The 16,293-nt window shown below is 26.6% G+C and overlaps 1 long non-coding RNA gene and 1 other non-coding gene across 5 annotated transcripts; both read left to right on the forward strand.

Annotated features, from left to right (window-relative positions):
• The first annotated feature begins 422 nt into the window (after positions 1-422).
• On the forward strand, positions 423-529 carry LOC122722321. Its single transcript, XR_006349289.1, has one exon. It is a non-coding gene; the product is annotated as a small nucleolar RNA R71 (small nucleolar RNA).
• A 3,502-nt stretch (positions 530-4,031) lies between these two features.
• Positions 4,032-7,656, forward strand: LOC110605061. 4 transcript variants are annotated; one of them, XR_002486310.2, is made up of 5 exons: positions 4,032-4,265; positions 5,856-6,074; positions 6,170-6,295; positions 6,371-6,620; positions 7,160-7,656. It is a non-coding gene; the product is annotated as an uncharacterized LOC110605061 (long non-coding RNA). The 4 variants fall into 4 exon arrangements; XR_002486309.2 differs by having other exon boundaries at positions 5,859-6,074; XR_002486311.2 differs by lacking the exon at positions 4,032-4,265 and having other exon boundaries at positions 5,582-6,074; positions 6,177-6,295.
• Positions 7,657-16,293: the final 8,637 nt, after the last annotated feature.

The raw sequence follows: 16,293 nt of genomic DNA on the forward strand, positions 1-16,293 counted from the left end.
TATGGATTACCCATGTGTCTTTGCCCATAGTTGTTGACATAACTCAATTGTTTAGCTGAAAAATCTTATCTTCAGCTTTGATTGTCATACCCAAAGCTTGCTCCATAGCTCATATCATTCAAAGCATTTACATTCTTGGCTTCTATTCTCATGGTCATCTTATCCATCCTTCTAGCTAAGGCATCAAACTTGGCATTGATCATTGTCATAGCATCAATCTCAAACATCCCAGCAGGTTTCTTAGCTTCACTCTTCACATTGGCTCTTTTAATATTCCACTGGTAGTAAGATATCTTGTCCAAACAAGCATAAGCATCATCTTCAGTTTTTCCCATTAAATCACTTCCTGCAGCTGCATCAATTGCACTTCTCAAATTTGGAGAAATTGCATTGTAAAGTATTGCACTATCATCCACTTCGGTATACCATGGTGAGGACACTTCCTTTGAAGTTCCTTGCATAGCTCCCAAGCTTCATACAAAGACTCATGCTCCCTTGGTGTGAAAGAAGTAAGCTCAATTCTCAAATTAGTTGTTTTGCCTAGAGGTAGATACTGCTCAATAGAAGCTTGTGACAACTACTCCCAAGTGGTAATAGATCCAGGTGGCAAGGCTAGCTCTATCTCTTAGTGAAAATGGAAAAAGGCTCAATCTGATTGCATCTTCAAAAACTCCATTTAGCTTGATCATATTACTTATTTCCATGAAATTGATCGAGTGATATGGATTCTCGGTTGGTTGCCCACTAAACTGAGATTGTTGCACCATTTGAAACAATGACAGCTTCAACTAGAAATTGTTTGCATCAACCATCGGTCTCACTATACTAGGCCAGAAATTTCCAAAACTAGGATAAGTAAGATCTTGAATTGTTATATTATTTTGTTGAGCCATGCCTTCTACTTTTTAAGTACCCTCTTCTTCTTGATAAATCACTTCTTCAATGTGAATTTGATTATCTCATATAAAAGAAAATATCTGAAAAATTCAAATTAAAACAAACTAGTAAAAGATAATAAAGAGAAAATTAAAAGAAAAATATTCAAATCAACAAAACTAATTCTCCAATAACGGTGCCAAAACTTGTTGTCATTCTACAAATATATAGATCGCACAAGTAATATAATAATCGAGTAGAGTATCGTTCCCACAGAGAATTAATGTTTAAGTACTAGGCTATGGTTGTAACAATTATTTGGACTAATAAAATTTAATACTAAAATTAGCTAATTAAGCTAAAATGTGCAGCAAATTAATTAAAATTAACTAAGAGATGACAATTAAGCTAATTAATTCTATACTAGTAAGAGAAATTAACTACAAATTAAAAGCAATTAAACTAAGCAATGGTAAATTAACTAGAGATTAACTAAAATTAGAAATTAACAAAGATTAAAAATCAAATATAAAAAGATGATTTGAGAGATTTGAGATTCACACTCTAATTAATTTGGATTTTTCTCAATTTCTATCAATTCATAGGTATCTATTGCTTGAAGGAATTAATTCCAAAAGTACCTTAATTCTCTTTCAATATATCAAGGTTGTGCTTTAATTAAACCAATTCCTACTTTCATGGTTCTTGATTTAATAAAAAGCCATTAGGTCCTTTCAATAATTTTGAAATTCTCTCATACCCTTAATCAATTTCTTGAATCTAAGAATATAAGTTTTAATCCTAATTTTTCCATCATTAATCTTCATCTTTCAATACATCAATTAATGATTAAAATAATACTTTGGTTGACCAAACACAAAGTAAGAGATTAAATCACAAGGAAAAGAATAAAGATCAAATACCCAACTCAAAATTAAAAATTAGCACAAACCCATTGATAGAAATTAGTTCAAATCCAAGATTAAAATAGAGTATTACATACTCAATCTCTGAAATTTAAAATCTACTCCCTATTCATAGTATTTACAAAGAAAATCTTAAAATTAAAACAAAGAAAACATAAAATTAATAAAGGAGAAGAAAAACCCAAATGAAGAACGCTTCAAATATTGATAATCCATGCCTAAAGAGCCTCCATTGGTGAATTTTCAGCAGCCCCTTTTGTTCTCCACGTGAAATGAGGAAGAAAAAGGTGAAAAATGGTGGAAAATGAGAGAGAGGTGGCTCCTCTTCCCTTTATTTTTTGGTATTCTCCCTCCTTAAAACTAAAGAAAAAGACTATTTATATGTCCTAAAAAAATGCACTAACAGAATAAAGGAGGCTGCCATGTCGTCACCATAAGTTTCTAATTTTCTACATATTAAAATGAGTTGGTAGCTTGAGTGACATAAGTTGTGATGTTGCTGCTTATGCAACTTGATGCCCCTATTTGAAATTAACGCTCTTCAAGACCCAATTGGCATGATTTTTTCCTATAAAATAAGGACAAAATATTTATAAAACACTAATTTATAAAAACTAATTAAAATTACTAAAAATATCAAGTAAATAAGTAAAAATAGCTATTTACATGAATAAAATAGATGCAAAATATACTTAAAAAGTATATAAAAATTGAGATTAATAGTAGTAGTATAATAAGTAAAATATGAAAATATTAAAAATATCACCTATAACATTGTGTGGTAGCAAAGTACCAACTACAAAGATATTGTAGGTAATATTGCTTTATAAAAAAATTTTAAAATAAGTATCTACGTAATTTTAGGGTTACGACATAGTATCGTAGCAACTTACCTATTACCTATGTGTTGTAGGTACATTTATTCATAAAAAAAGATATTAACAATATTACCTACGACATATTTTGGTAGCAAATTACCAATGACGAAGAGGTGATAGACAAGTTTTTTTAAAAGGAAATTAAAATAATTATCCATACAATTATTGGTGTTAAGTAATATAATAGATAATATTTGTATTTGTCTCAAATTGATTTGCTTTCATGGTAATTAGCAGTATTTTTTATATTATTTATATTCTAATTTTGGATTTAATTTAATTCATATTGAATTGAGTTTTTGGAATTATGAGAATGAAAGCTAGAGCCTAGGGTTTTTGTAAAATTTTTAAAAATGAAATTAAAATTTTTCTCTAAGTTCACATGAAAAAAAAAAAGACATTATTTTTTCTGTTGATTTGGGCAAGTGGAAAATATAGAAGGTAGATGAGTTTATAATTATCCTACTAAATCTTAGTAAGGATAGGTCTCAATCCAATAATATTCATATATAGTGTTGCTGAAAGACTTGTTCGAGCAACACTAAAAAAGGAAAAGTAAATCTTACCTAATTTTTATTTTTTCTAATTAATATATTTATTCCATTAATATTTATTTTTTTTTATAAAACTAAAATTTGATACTATAAATAAAAGTTTCAAATTTAAAAAAAAAATTGAATTGAAATTGTAATTTTTCAAAACTATATATTTTAGTAGCTTAAATAGTGATATCAAATTAATCAGGCCTATTTATATACTTTACTTGAGTAAAATTTATTCTGAAAAAATATTAAATACATTTATATAAAATTACATTAGATGCTACAAGATTAAGTTAATGAAATTTAATGAAATGGCTAAAGGGAATAAAAAATTTAAAAAATTAAGAGAAAAATACTAAATAAATAAATAAAACTAGAAGAACTCAAATTTCAAATGAAAAAATCAAGCTTTCAAAAATTTTAATATTTAATAATTATTTTTCTTAATTATTATTATTATTAAGTGTATTCTATAGATTTTATTATTATTATTATTATTATTATTATTATTATTATTATTATTATTATTGTTATTGTTATTCTTACTGTTATTATTGTTATTAAAAATTATCATATTTTAAATTTATGAAAATATTATTATGATTTAGTATATCATTCATGTTAATATAAATAGTTGAAACATATCAATTTATATGTTTTTTATTTTATTATTAATTTATTATGAGAAACAAATTAAAATAGTATTTTTTTATAAATTTACATAAAATAACATTATAAATTTATTTCTAAATATAAATTATAACTAATTAAATACCAAATAAAGATTAAAAAGAAAAAAATCAAAACCTAAAAAAATCTCTCAAACACTCACACCCACATTCATGATTGATTTCAACCACTCTTTCTCTCGCGATTCTGTTCATCTCAAACACCCACACTTAAAAGTCCAAATCTCTCTTTCTCTCCCTCGGTCTCCCTTAGTCTCTATCAGTCTCATTTCAAGTCTCTACTCAGTCTTTATCAGTCTCACCCCAAGTCTCCGCTCGGTCTCCTCTCTTGGTCTTTATCTGGCGATCTACTGTGTATGCATGTTTGTTTGTTGTTATTGAGATTGTGTTTGGGTTTGGGTTTTTAGGTTATTGAGATTGTGTTTACTTTTTAGTTTCAAATTTGATATTAATGGGTTCTTGATATTGTGTTTCTATGCTTAAATTGTTAATTTTATTTTTAGATTAGTGGGTTAGTGGATTTCTCATTCTTCCTTATCACTCTAAACTGTAATTATGCATGTGCTAATTTGTAATAAAAAAAAAAACATAAAATGATGAGCTTGGGTCTAGAAGGGAGGATAGGCTAAAATCAAAATCAATGGCAGGTTGTTTTTAACAGTTGTAATTCAAGTTGAATTAGGTAAAGTCTAATGAGTCCAATCACAAAGATGCTCACAGTACTTGATTATACTTCAAGGAAATTTTTGCAATCGAGTGCTTTGACATTATTATTGATTTTTCTTTTTTTAAAAAATTCATGATTATAAAATGAAGGGAACCCTCCTGTTCTCATCTTTATTTACTGTTTAACTAATTAATAGTGGGAATTTTGTATTACATTATATCTGAATAATGGCTTTGTAATCAAGAATTGGCTTTTGTAGAGCTTTATTAGCTAACACAATGTCTCTATCAACCGGTCTTAATTTAACTATTTGAATGTCATGAGAAGGTCTAGTAATTTTATATTAGCTCCATACTACTATGTGTTTTGTATTTTGATATTGTTCAATGAACTTGCACTTAATATGTCAACTATTACTCCTTGTTTTTTACTGTACAATACGATTGCGGATCGGAGAATTAGAACTATTGAGTTTTTAATGGCAGTGTTTAAGTTTAAGGTTGAATAATATGTATTCAGTCATGTTATTAATATATTGATATAGGTAATTACAAATAGAATTCTCTGATTTTTTTGTTAAAAATTTTGATTATCTGGTATTTAGCACTTTGTACATTTAATTTTTCAAATTTGATATAGGCTAAGGTAATTGAACCTGCAGAATCTGTAGGTTCACTATCGATACAAATATACAATATGAACAAATTGAACTCTTAGATGATCCAAATGGTGAACTTCTAGAGCTTGCAGTTATTGGTGAAGAATAAGAAAATGATATAGCATATCTAAATTCTTCAACATAAGTGAAGCTGAAGATGAATTTTTAGAGTATGAGAATGATAATGATAGTGAATAAGCACTATTGCAGCAAATAATAAATTATTTATATATATTTTTTTAAGTTGTGTCAAGTTTTAATTGTTTATTATACTCTTTCGGCATTATAAGAATTTGAAATTTAATTATTAAATTGATGTATTATTTCATATTTATTTTCCTTATTTACAATTCTCTTTTAACTCTATGATATTAATATTATTATAATATTATTGATATTTATTTTCATACCATTTAACTTTATAAATTATGAGTTTATGATATGATATATGCATAATAAATGTGCAAGTTAGGATGATATTATTGTGATTGCATTTGTTTTATTTAATTTTTCAGAACATCTCTATTTTAAAGAAGACTTTACCGGACTTTTAATAATATTTGTGACAACTTAATTATCAAAGTAGTATTATTAATACGTTGGTTACATATATGGTTAGAAGTAGACATATTGCAAGTGACTCTCATAACTTGAATACGAGAACACCTTCTGCATTCGAAGGAGATGAGCATCCAATGCCACAGTCACATCTTTTGATACACTTAGATGCTGAAGTTAATGAGCAAGAGGTTATACCTGCTAGCTCACATGGTTCACATCCCATCTCTTCGATTGAGTCTTTAGGGCAAGATCGACTTGAAATTCTTGATGAAAATCGGTAGGTTAAATAATTTTATTTTATTAAATCACTAATGAGTACTAAATGCATGTATAATATAGAGTAATAATATATATTTCTTGTACATGTTCAAGTTATCAGGTAGATTCAAATGCTCTCAGGTGATTTCGAATAGTTTTAAGGAATGCTTTGATAATGGAAGTGTCAACTTGAAAGGTGTCTCACAAGCAATAAAAGATTTTTATTGAAAAGAATTCAAGGTAAGTATTTTTTATCATATGTTCATGTATTATAAATATGCCTTTATAATAGTTTAATTAAATCACAATGTGTAGAAAAAGTATTTTTGGGATCCCACCACTGAGGCAGCAATAAAGGCTGCATGAAAAGTAAAGGTAGCAGACCGGTATAAAGATATCATGGCGAATCTAAAAAGTACAAGAAAGAGGCCCGCATATGTGAGTGAAGAAGCATGAAAACAATGGGAACAATATTGGAATAATCCTAAGGTCATTCAACAGTCAGAGTGTAACTCAACAAATTGTCGTCGTGCCGTAAATGGTCTTGGACCGTCTACGCATACAGGTGAATCAATATCATATGTTAAATAGTCTGAAAAACTTATAAATATTTTCTATAAAATAAATATAGAATATAATTATATTTATAATTAAAGTAACTTGTTTTGGATATAGATGAATCAATGTGATAAATATACAATTGATGGAAATAGAAATTATATTATGCAACTTATTAAACTTTCTGTTGATTTTTTACAGCGTGATGTGTCAAAATATTAGGGAAACTCTGTCCAATTTTATATTTTTTTATAATAATGCATATTGAATATGATATATGTAAGTAATTATCTTAGCAAAATAAATAACTATATTATTTTTTTATGTTTTATCACCAACTTGTTCAGAAAAAAAAACTTGGATGAAAGCACTGCTAGTGAGTTGTTTGTACACACTCATACTCGCAATCATGATAAAGTGATTTTTATAGATAAAAAATCTAAGCAGATACATGTATGGTTTTTTTTCTATATGTTTATTATAAATAATTTGTTTATTATATGATTTCATGATCTAATTATATTTTTCTTCAAATTAAAATTTAAGGATGCTATGAGGGAGGAGCTCTCATAAACCAAGACCGTTAACGTTCAAATTTATTTAGATGTTATGGAAGGGGACAATAGACAAAAGGTATATGATCTTGAATCTGAAGCATCTTCCTTTTTTCCTTAATAGCTTTACAGCTTCTATAATGTCATCATTTGATTCTTTGAATGTTGCATTGCAACAACATGTGCATGAGTTGGAGAAGCAAATTGAAGACGAAAGACAAGTTACATCAAATCATCTAGAAAAATTACCGTTAGACTTGGATTCGAAGATTGACCGAGTGAGAAGCTCTATGATGGAAAAGGTGACCGGATTACTATTTAGAGGCAATCTAACTCTATTTCCAGCCCCACAAAATTAATTTATGAGATAGAGACAATAGGTGGTTATATTAGATATTATTGCATTTTTATTACTGCTCTTATGTATAAATTATGAAGTTTAATATTATAGGTATTATCTTTTAATTATGTAAATGGGTCTTGAATGTGTATTATTTTGTTATGATTTTAATTTATCAATTATTTTTAATTATGACTAAAATTATAATTAAAATTATAGATATTGTAAAATTATTACTAATAATTTTAAAATATTTACCAATGATTCTCTTGTCAGTAATTTAATTTTTATTTTCACTTTATCTACAATAATTTTGGTTGGTAAATGTGGACGTTTTATGTATGGTTGTCACATTGTCACTAATTGCCTATGGCATTATTTTCGGTAATTTGATTACAACTTCTACCTAATATACGAAATTTCATTTTAAATCCCTATGATAATTTTAGTGGGTGATTTTGAACGTAATCACCTATGAAAGTTACATCATTAGTAATCACCTACAAAAGTTACATCGTTGGTAATCACCAACGATGTACCTACAAAAGTTACATTGTTGGTAATTACCTATGATATTTACATGGTTGCTAAATGTATATGATCATATAATCGATATTTTCATAGCAATTTTTACCAAGCCTATGAACTGCCTACATAATACTTACAATAACTTTGGTTAGTAAATATAGAAATTGCCTACTATTTTAATGTCGTCGGTAATCACTTATAATATTACTGGCCAAAATTTGGTTGTCAATTCTTTAAAACCTACAAAATTCTAAATTAAATATCGACGACACATGTGAACTTGGCTACGCCAATTTCCATCGGTACTCACCTACAGTATTAGTGGCCGAAATTTAGATCCAAAGTCTTTAAAACCTACAAAATTCTAAATTAACTATCAACAATAATTATAAACTTAGCTACGCCAATTGCTGTCGGTAGTTACATACGACGTTATGATTAGTAATTTAGTTGCAATCGTATATATCCTACGAAAACTTTTCACATAAATACCAACCATATTGTCAATATTTTCTATGGCACATTTGGTCAGTAAATTTACCTACTGAAATGGTAGGTAAAGTTTTTCCTATGATCACAACACTGGACGAAAATGGTTTGGTTGGTAAGTTGTCAGTAACATAAATTAGCTATAAATTTTTACTAGTTTGATCGGTAATTTTGGTAGCAATATTTTTATTTTTTTGTCGTGTTAATTTCTATTTAACTTAAGGTGGGGGAGTTATCAAGTTGTTCTAATTAATCATGTTGCTAAATTTATTTCATACTATTTACCAATTTGCACCAAAGTAGAGAACCTAATCATACATAGTTTCTAAATTCATATTTAGCACATAGTAAAAAATAAGTTTCACTAGGTTTTTAAGCATGCCTCATAATTCTAATTTTATAGTCAACTTGCTTAAGGTCATCACTACTTATCCATTTCCAGGCCAAAAGTACAAGTCATCCCCTAAGCATATATAACCATATTCCTATCATGCTAAAATTATTTTTAAATTATCAAGTGAGTTACTTAATTCACTTATTTAAATTATATGCATATTAGGTGAAGTGTATAAAATACAACAAATAAAGAAAGGGAAAGAGAAATGAATAAACTAAACCTAATATTACAAAACCTTTAGGTCCATCATCCTTTGCAAAAGGTCTTCCAGAGACTCCAATGGACCTCAATATATAAATGGGTTTCTATCATATGCTCCATGGGTCCAAGAAATAAGAGACTTGCACACTGAAAATTGCATGAGTTTCAAACAAAGTAAGAAAGTTGAGAGATGGAGAATCAGTTGCCATAAGAAAATTGAAAGAGAAAAATGATAGTTAGTGTTTTTTGAGTGAAAAGAAGCCTTAGATAGATGAGAGTGCAAAAGAAAAAGCAAATCTTTGTTGTTTTTATTTTTACTATTTTTTATTTAATTTTTTAATTTAATATTATTTTTTATTTGATTTTATTATTTTTAATTATTTTTTATAGTATAAAACATCTTTTAACCGTCCTAAAAATTAATTTTAAGCGTATTAAAACTATGATTAATTCTCGTCATCAAATTTTTAGTGTTATAGATGCACATGTGTACTGTTACAAAATTAAGGGTTTATATATTTTTAATTTATATTTTTTGCTTTGATTCTAATTAGAATATTTTTTAGATTTTGGTTATATATAAAATGTTTAGAAGAGAAGTAGTAATTCTAAATCAGACAACTCCTTGATTTGATTATAAGTTTTTTTAGGACTTTTTAATTCATGAGTTTACTGGAAATTGTTGATTGGTGGAATTGGTTGAAATTTTCTCAGTTTGGTTAATTTATTAATCGTTTGGTTAATTTATTAATCGTTGTTGGTGGGGTGTGTAATATTCAGTTCAAATTGAAAAATCGATCGAATCGAATTAATTTTAAAATTCAGTTTGATTTTTTATTCAATTCGGTTCGATTCAATTTTTAATTTTAAAAATTTTAGTTATTCCGGTTCGGTTTGGTTTTGATAAAAAAAATTGAAAAAATCAAACCGAATCAATTAGTGATGTGTTATTTTTAATAATATAGAGAAATTAAATTATATTAAGATTAAATATTTTAATTAAATTTTAAAATATTAAAAATAAAGTGTAAAAAATAAAAAATTTATTAAAAATCGAAACCGATCAAATCGAATCGAATCGAATCGAATCAGACCGATTTAATTCCATTTGATTTCTAATCAAAATTGATTCGATTTGATTTTTATAAATACTAAAATTTTAAATTTTAATTTATTCGATTCAATTTAATTTTAAATCGAATCAATTAAATGCTCACCCTAGTTGTTGGCATGAATAGAAACATGTTTCATTATTTATGTTATTGATGTGAATATACGTTGAGGAGGTTTCTCTGTAATTTTGTCCAGAAAGTAAAGGTAAGCATTGTTAAAATATGAAAATTAATTAATGTATTAAATTTAATTTAATATGATTGGATTTATTTATTATTTTAATTTAAATATTTTAATAAAATTTTTATTTGATTTTTAATTTAATTATGTTGACATTAATATAAATATGAAAATCGATCCGTTTGGAACTGAATTAAACTTTTTAGTTAATAATTATAATTTTTTTTTCATTGTAAATTAAATGGGTTATATGAATTCTTTGGATAAATCATGGCGGCAAATAAAATGCGTGGACATGTGATGTGCAACAATTGATTGGTTGAGGCATTAAAATATAAATATAAATAGACGTATATGAGTTGACCGCTATGATTATAATCCACCACAGCCTTCCGTTCGCTATCCATTACACGTGCCTTTATTACAGATGGGTCCCACTCAAACTCAATGCCGACCTACCATCTTAATTCTCAGCCAAACTAAATCCACTGTCTCCCACTCATACTCAGTCGCTCAACGCTCATACGGGCAGCCGACGCACTGTTCTTTTGTCGTTTTGCTTTGGAGAAAACTTTGACGTGTAATCCGACTGTTCATAATCATAACTCTTGAGATATCAAAACGTCGTTGTTTCTCCTCTAGGGAGCTGATTGTTTCGTTTTATATGAAAAGGACACGAGTACGTCTTCACATTCTCATTTATCAAAATTTTTGAGACATTTCACTGCATTAAATAATTATTTATTAAAATTAATTCAATCCATGTAACTGAAAGAAAAAGAACCATTTTTCTTTATTAGTAAAATTTTTTATTTATTTTATTTTTCATACATATTAAAAAATATAATTTTTTATTAATTTTTTAATTATATTCATATTAAATTTTATTAAATATTAAAAATATTTAAAATTTTTTTAAAAAATAAAATAAAATAGTATTATAATAATCAATATATATAATATTATAGTCTAAAAAAAAGTGAATAATAAATTTAGAACAATTAAAAATAAATAAATAAAAATTATGGAACATAAATAGTATTTTATTAGATAAGCCAATGAAAATAATTATGTATTTTTATTATAAAAAATTAAGTGTTTTTTATATTATTTTTTAATTAATTAATATTATTATATGTCCTAAAAAAAATTTTATTCACACTTGGAGAATCTGGTGGTATGGTCTGTTTCTTTATTGATGTTTGGTAATGTATTCTCTTCTACGAGTTACATAAATAATAAATTTATAAAAATATATTATTATAAATTATCCAAAAAAAATTCTCTCAAATTACTCTCAATAAAAATTTTTAATTTCTATACTTATATTGTTCTTCATTAACTATTTGTAAATTATCATTACTAAAAAAAAACAATATGCAAGTTAATCCAAATATATGTTAATTACGCAATTTATATTATTTTAAATTAATTTATTAAGTACCTGAACTAAAATTATAACTTATTAAAACGCTTAAATTTATAAAAATATATATAATAATTAGCAAAATTATTTTGTAATAAAATTATTTTTATATTAATTTTATTAATTTATAACATTTATAGTATAATTAGCAAAATTTATCATACATTCAGTGCTATTTGTAATCTATTTTTATTTTTTTATAAAATATCAATAATATGATTTATTTATATTTAGTTATTATGAATTTTATAAATTTAGATATTGAATTTAATTATAAAATACTTATGGTATCATTTTCTTCTCCTATTCTCTTATATATAATTATGGACACACCCTTATTATTAATAATAAAATATTTCTAATTCTAAAAAAAATATATAAAAGTATTTTAACAGTATTCACATGTTTAACCTGATGGTAAGTGTATCCGAATAAATCTGAGAGGTTTCAGATTCTATTCCCCCAATTTTCGATCTCTATTTAAAAAAAAAAATTCTTACAATCAACAAGTTCATTAATGAATGCAAGAATTATGTGACAACATAAACTTTAATTGTGATTAATTTGATGAAAAATGAAAGCTTTATTATTTATGTAATAATACATTAAATTAAGAAAAAAAAATTAGTCTAAGATTATTCTCTAAAAGACCTATTGAATAAAAAAATTAAAAGGTTTACATTAATTCGTATTTATATTCAAAATTTTAAATTTTGGATAATAAAATTAATTTTTTTATTTTTATTTATAGGATCAATACAATATTAAATTAATATTTTAATTTAAAATTAATCTTTAATATTGATATGTAAATTAAATAATTATAAATTATTTATGTTCAAAAGCTTGAAACCACCATAACCACCCAAAACCAATAGATTTATGCATGTGATACTACCAACCACTCAAACCAGCAATTTCATCAAAGAAATGTTTTAAATAAATTGCAAAGTAAATCTTTATCTTGCTTTTAACCTCAAATATAAATTTTTAAGAAGCATTTTTTTTATGAATTTTCCATATCTAAATCTTTTTTTTCTCTTTTTTTTGTTATTAAAACTTGTGTGATACAATAAAACAATCGGCCAAAAGCAATCCATGCGCTGTCACCAAAAAATAGGGTCATATGGCAAGATTTTGATATGTAAAAAATACAGTCCAGCCCGAAAAAAGGAAAATCTGGACACCTTAACACTCGGTTCATCCTTAAAAACCCGCCCTTCCCTCGACAGGGCGAGTCTCAATATGAAGTTAATGTCATCAAGCACAACCCAACGTATTCCCATTGCATCTGTAATCGTAGGAGTACCAACCTATTAGATGGTAATGTTCCATATCAAGCAGCCAGCTACATCACCATCGGATTATCGGAAAATATCATATTTATTTTCACCTTCTTACAGTACAAAAGGAGAAGAATCACAGAGGTAAAGGTACGCTATTCTTTGAGACCATTAAGTTCTAAGTAATCCATTGCATTCTTTCTATTTGGCAGTATACTAACCTGAGCGTCGGAGTGGGTGCCACCTCATATTCTCTTCTTTATAGGCCTAAGCCAATCACAGCGTAGCTCCCTTTCGGCCACGTCATCAATCTAATCTCTACAATATTATTTGGTTCCGTTGCCAAAAATCTATTAAATTCTTTCTGTTCATTTGGATTAACACCGGGCTCTTGTCCCTTTCCTCTTTGAAAAAGAAGTCTCTCTCCTCTATCTCTTGGAATGACTGGAATTGTAGATGTTATTACAGGGGGACCTGATAAGGTCAAAGAAAAGAATAAGCGTGTAGCAAAGGACATTCGGTCAGTTGAACAAGAACCATGGGTAAGTAATAAGAGGTAAGATTCAGCCCTGCAGATAAAGCCATCGGATTCTTTTAGAACGACCCACTGATCATTAAGATCCTCTTGAATAGGTATGAGGTAAGGCGAGTATTGGTAGATACAGGTAGTTTTATTAACCTTCTCATCTTAAATATTTTTAACAAGTTAGGTTTGGACAAAGTAGATTTGCCAGAGTCTCCTATCCAATTGGACAAAAATGACCACTTGAACATTCTATTTGCAAATCAAAATATGGCAAGCATCTTTTAGCTCATTCATTATACTATTCATGATCGTAAGACATATTCTTATATCATGATGAGAATTCTTCTTATAAGTGTCTGATTATATAGTATAAGCTATAAAATTGGTAAACGAGATTCCTTCAAATCTCATTACAGGTATAGACCATATGTTTATCATTAAATCATATTTTTTGTAAACTTAAGCATAACAATATCATGCATACTACTCACTAAAGTGATGTGAGCATTTGAATTCACTTCTTCCAAATATCATATGCCTCACGGTCCAGCTTATGTTGAGTCGTGTTAATCTATTCTAGTATTTCCATAACTAGATGAATAGATTCTGGAGCTCCTAGTTTCTCAAGTACATACTAGATTTTCTTACTTTAAATTTCATAGTTATCATTATTTAGCTTCTCTCACTTATTAAATAAGCTAAAAAAGATTTGGAAGCAAATATTATTCTTAGTATAAATTAGGGATATTTATGCACATGAGTTAATGTCTTAGTTCATACATATACTAACCTTAATAATAATAAATTATATTAATAATTATTTTACATTATGTTTTAGAGTTGAAAGTTCAATATGTTTTCAATCATAGTCTAAAATCCTAATTTATTATAAAAATTAATCACAATTAATCATGTTAAGGATCATGCCTTAAATTACTTATAATTTAAGAATTTTAAAAATTTTATGATTGATCTTCAGAAATATCAACTCATATACCATATATCAACATATGATATAAAAATAATAAATAATTTACAATTCATGAAATAAAATAATAAATTATTTAAAATCATGAAAAGTTGAAAAATAATATTGTTCATTATAAAATTATCCACAGTAGTATCAACAAACTACATAGATAATAATAATTTCTAAAAGAAACTATTCACGTCTAATATAAACTTGAGACACAGGTATAGAATGTTAAGAAATATGTTTAGATTCTCATCTAATCGAGTCACAGTCAACTCTAAGAAGTTTTGGCTTAACTATATACCTATTATTAAGTCTTAATAATCCTATCGAACGATACATCGTCTTATTTGCAACATATTTAAAATATTTACTAATGAATTTCAATATAAGCCGACTATATGACTCATTAATATCCTCCCAAATAGAATCCAAAATTCCTTTTAGATTGAAATTAGGTAACACAGTCCTTAAAGAAAAATACATATTTCTTTGCCTTGTAAAAAAATATTTTCAAAAAAATTTTTATCATTCACATCGATGATAAACTGCACTAAACGATTTATCTCATTTAAAATGTCTATAAGATCCATCTTGAAGGTATTCAGCTATACCTGTACTTTTTGCTCAGTAGAAGTGCTTGTATGGGGCCACGAATAACTTGCATCTCATTGTAAGATAATATTATATTTTTGTATATATATATAAAAAATAACGGTCCAAAATAAAAATGATAGTGACATTATTAACAAAAAAAAACTTTGGACTCATTGTAAGATAATATTATATTTTTGTATATATATAAAAAAATAACGATTCAAAATAAAAATGATAGTGACATTATCAACAAAAAAAACTTTGGACATTTTTCTAAAAAATTATTTTAAAAAAAGTTATTGAATAATAATTTAAAAATTATTTTAAAAAATAATTAAATAAAAATGTCCAATTTTATTTTTAATATAAATGTCACTATTTAAAAAAAATATAAATTTTAGATCAAAAATTTATTTCATTTTTCTTTTTTAAAATAATTCTCTTTTTTTAAAAAAAAAAATTAGCCTGGCTTACTAAAGACTTAGGTTGTGTGGTTGGACTTGCAGGCCCAACGTGCAATATCTATGTCTGGGCACGCAGGCCCAGCGCGCGCGTGCACATGTGACGTCTGTGGCTGAGTCCAGACTCAACACACGATCACTTTCTAGGCCCCTAACATTCTTATTTCTTCTTTGATAGGGAATTTTTGGGTGATCTGAATCATTCTATAATATCAGATTTTGTCAAAAACTAACAAATCCTAAAGTTTAGATTCATCTAACTTGATTGAAATAACAGGTTCTATAAACATTCTAAAACCAAAAAAATAAAAAATTTGTATCAAAAAGGGCCTCAACTTTGATAATTTATATCTCAGCCAATATATATGGAAAAAACTCATGCAATATACAGTTGGAAAGTTTTTTCTAGAGAGCTTTCAAATGAGGCCAATATTACAATTTTTAAAAAATATATAGAGTATGATATAAGCAACCCAAGATGTCTATCTAAATCTACTTGGATAAAAAAAAAAACAAGCATCTGCATTTAGAAATTAATAACGATAAAATTATGGCATACAAGAAACTAGCCTTTGGTACCAATATTGAAAAATTTATAAATTTTCTAATATC

This window comes from Manihot esculenta, chromosome 17, assembly GCF_001659605.2.
Source record: "Manihot esculenta cultivar AM560-2 chromosome 17, M.esculenta_v8, whole genome shotgun sequence".
Taxonomy (NCBI): Eukaryota; Viridiplantae; Streptophyta; class Magnoliopsida; order Malpighiales; family Euphorbiaceae; genus Manihot; species Manihot esculenta.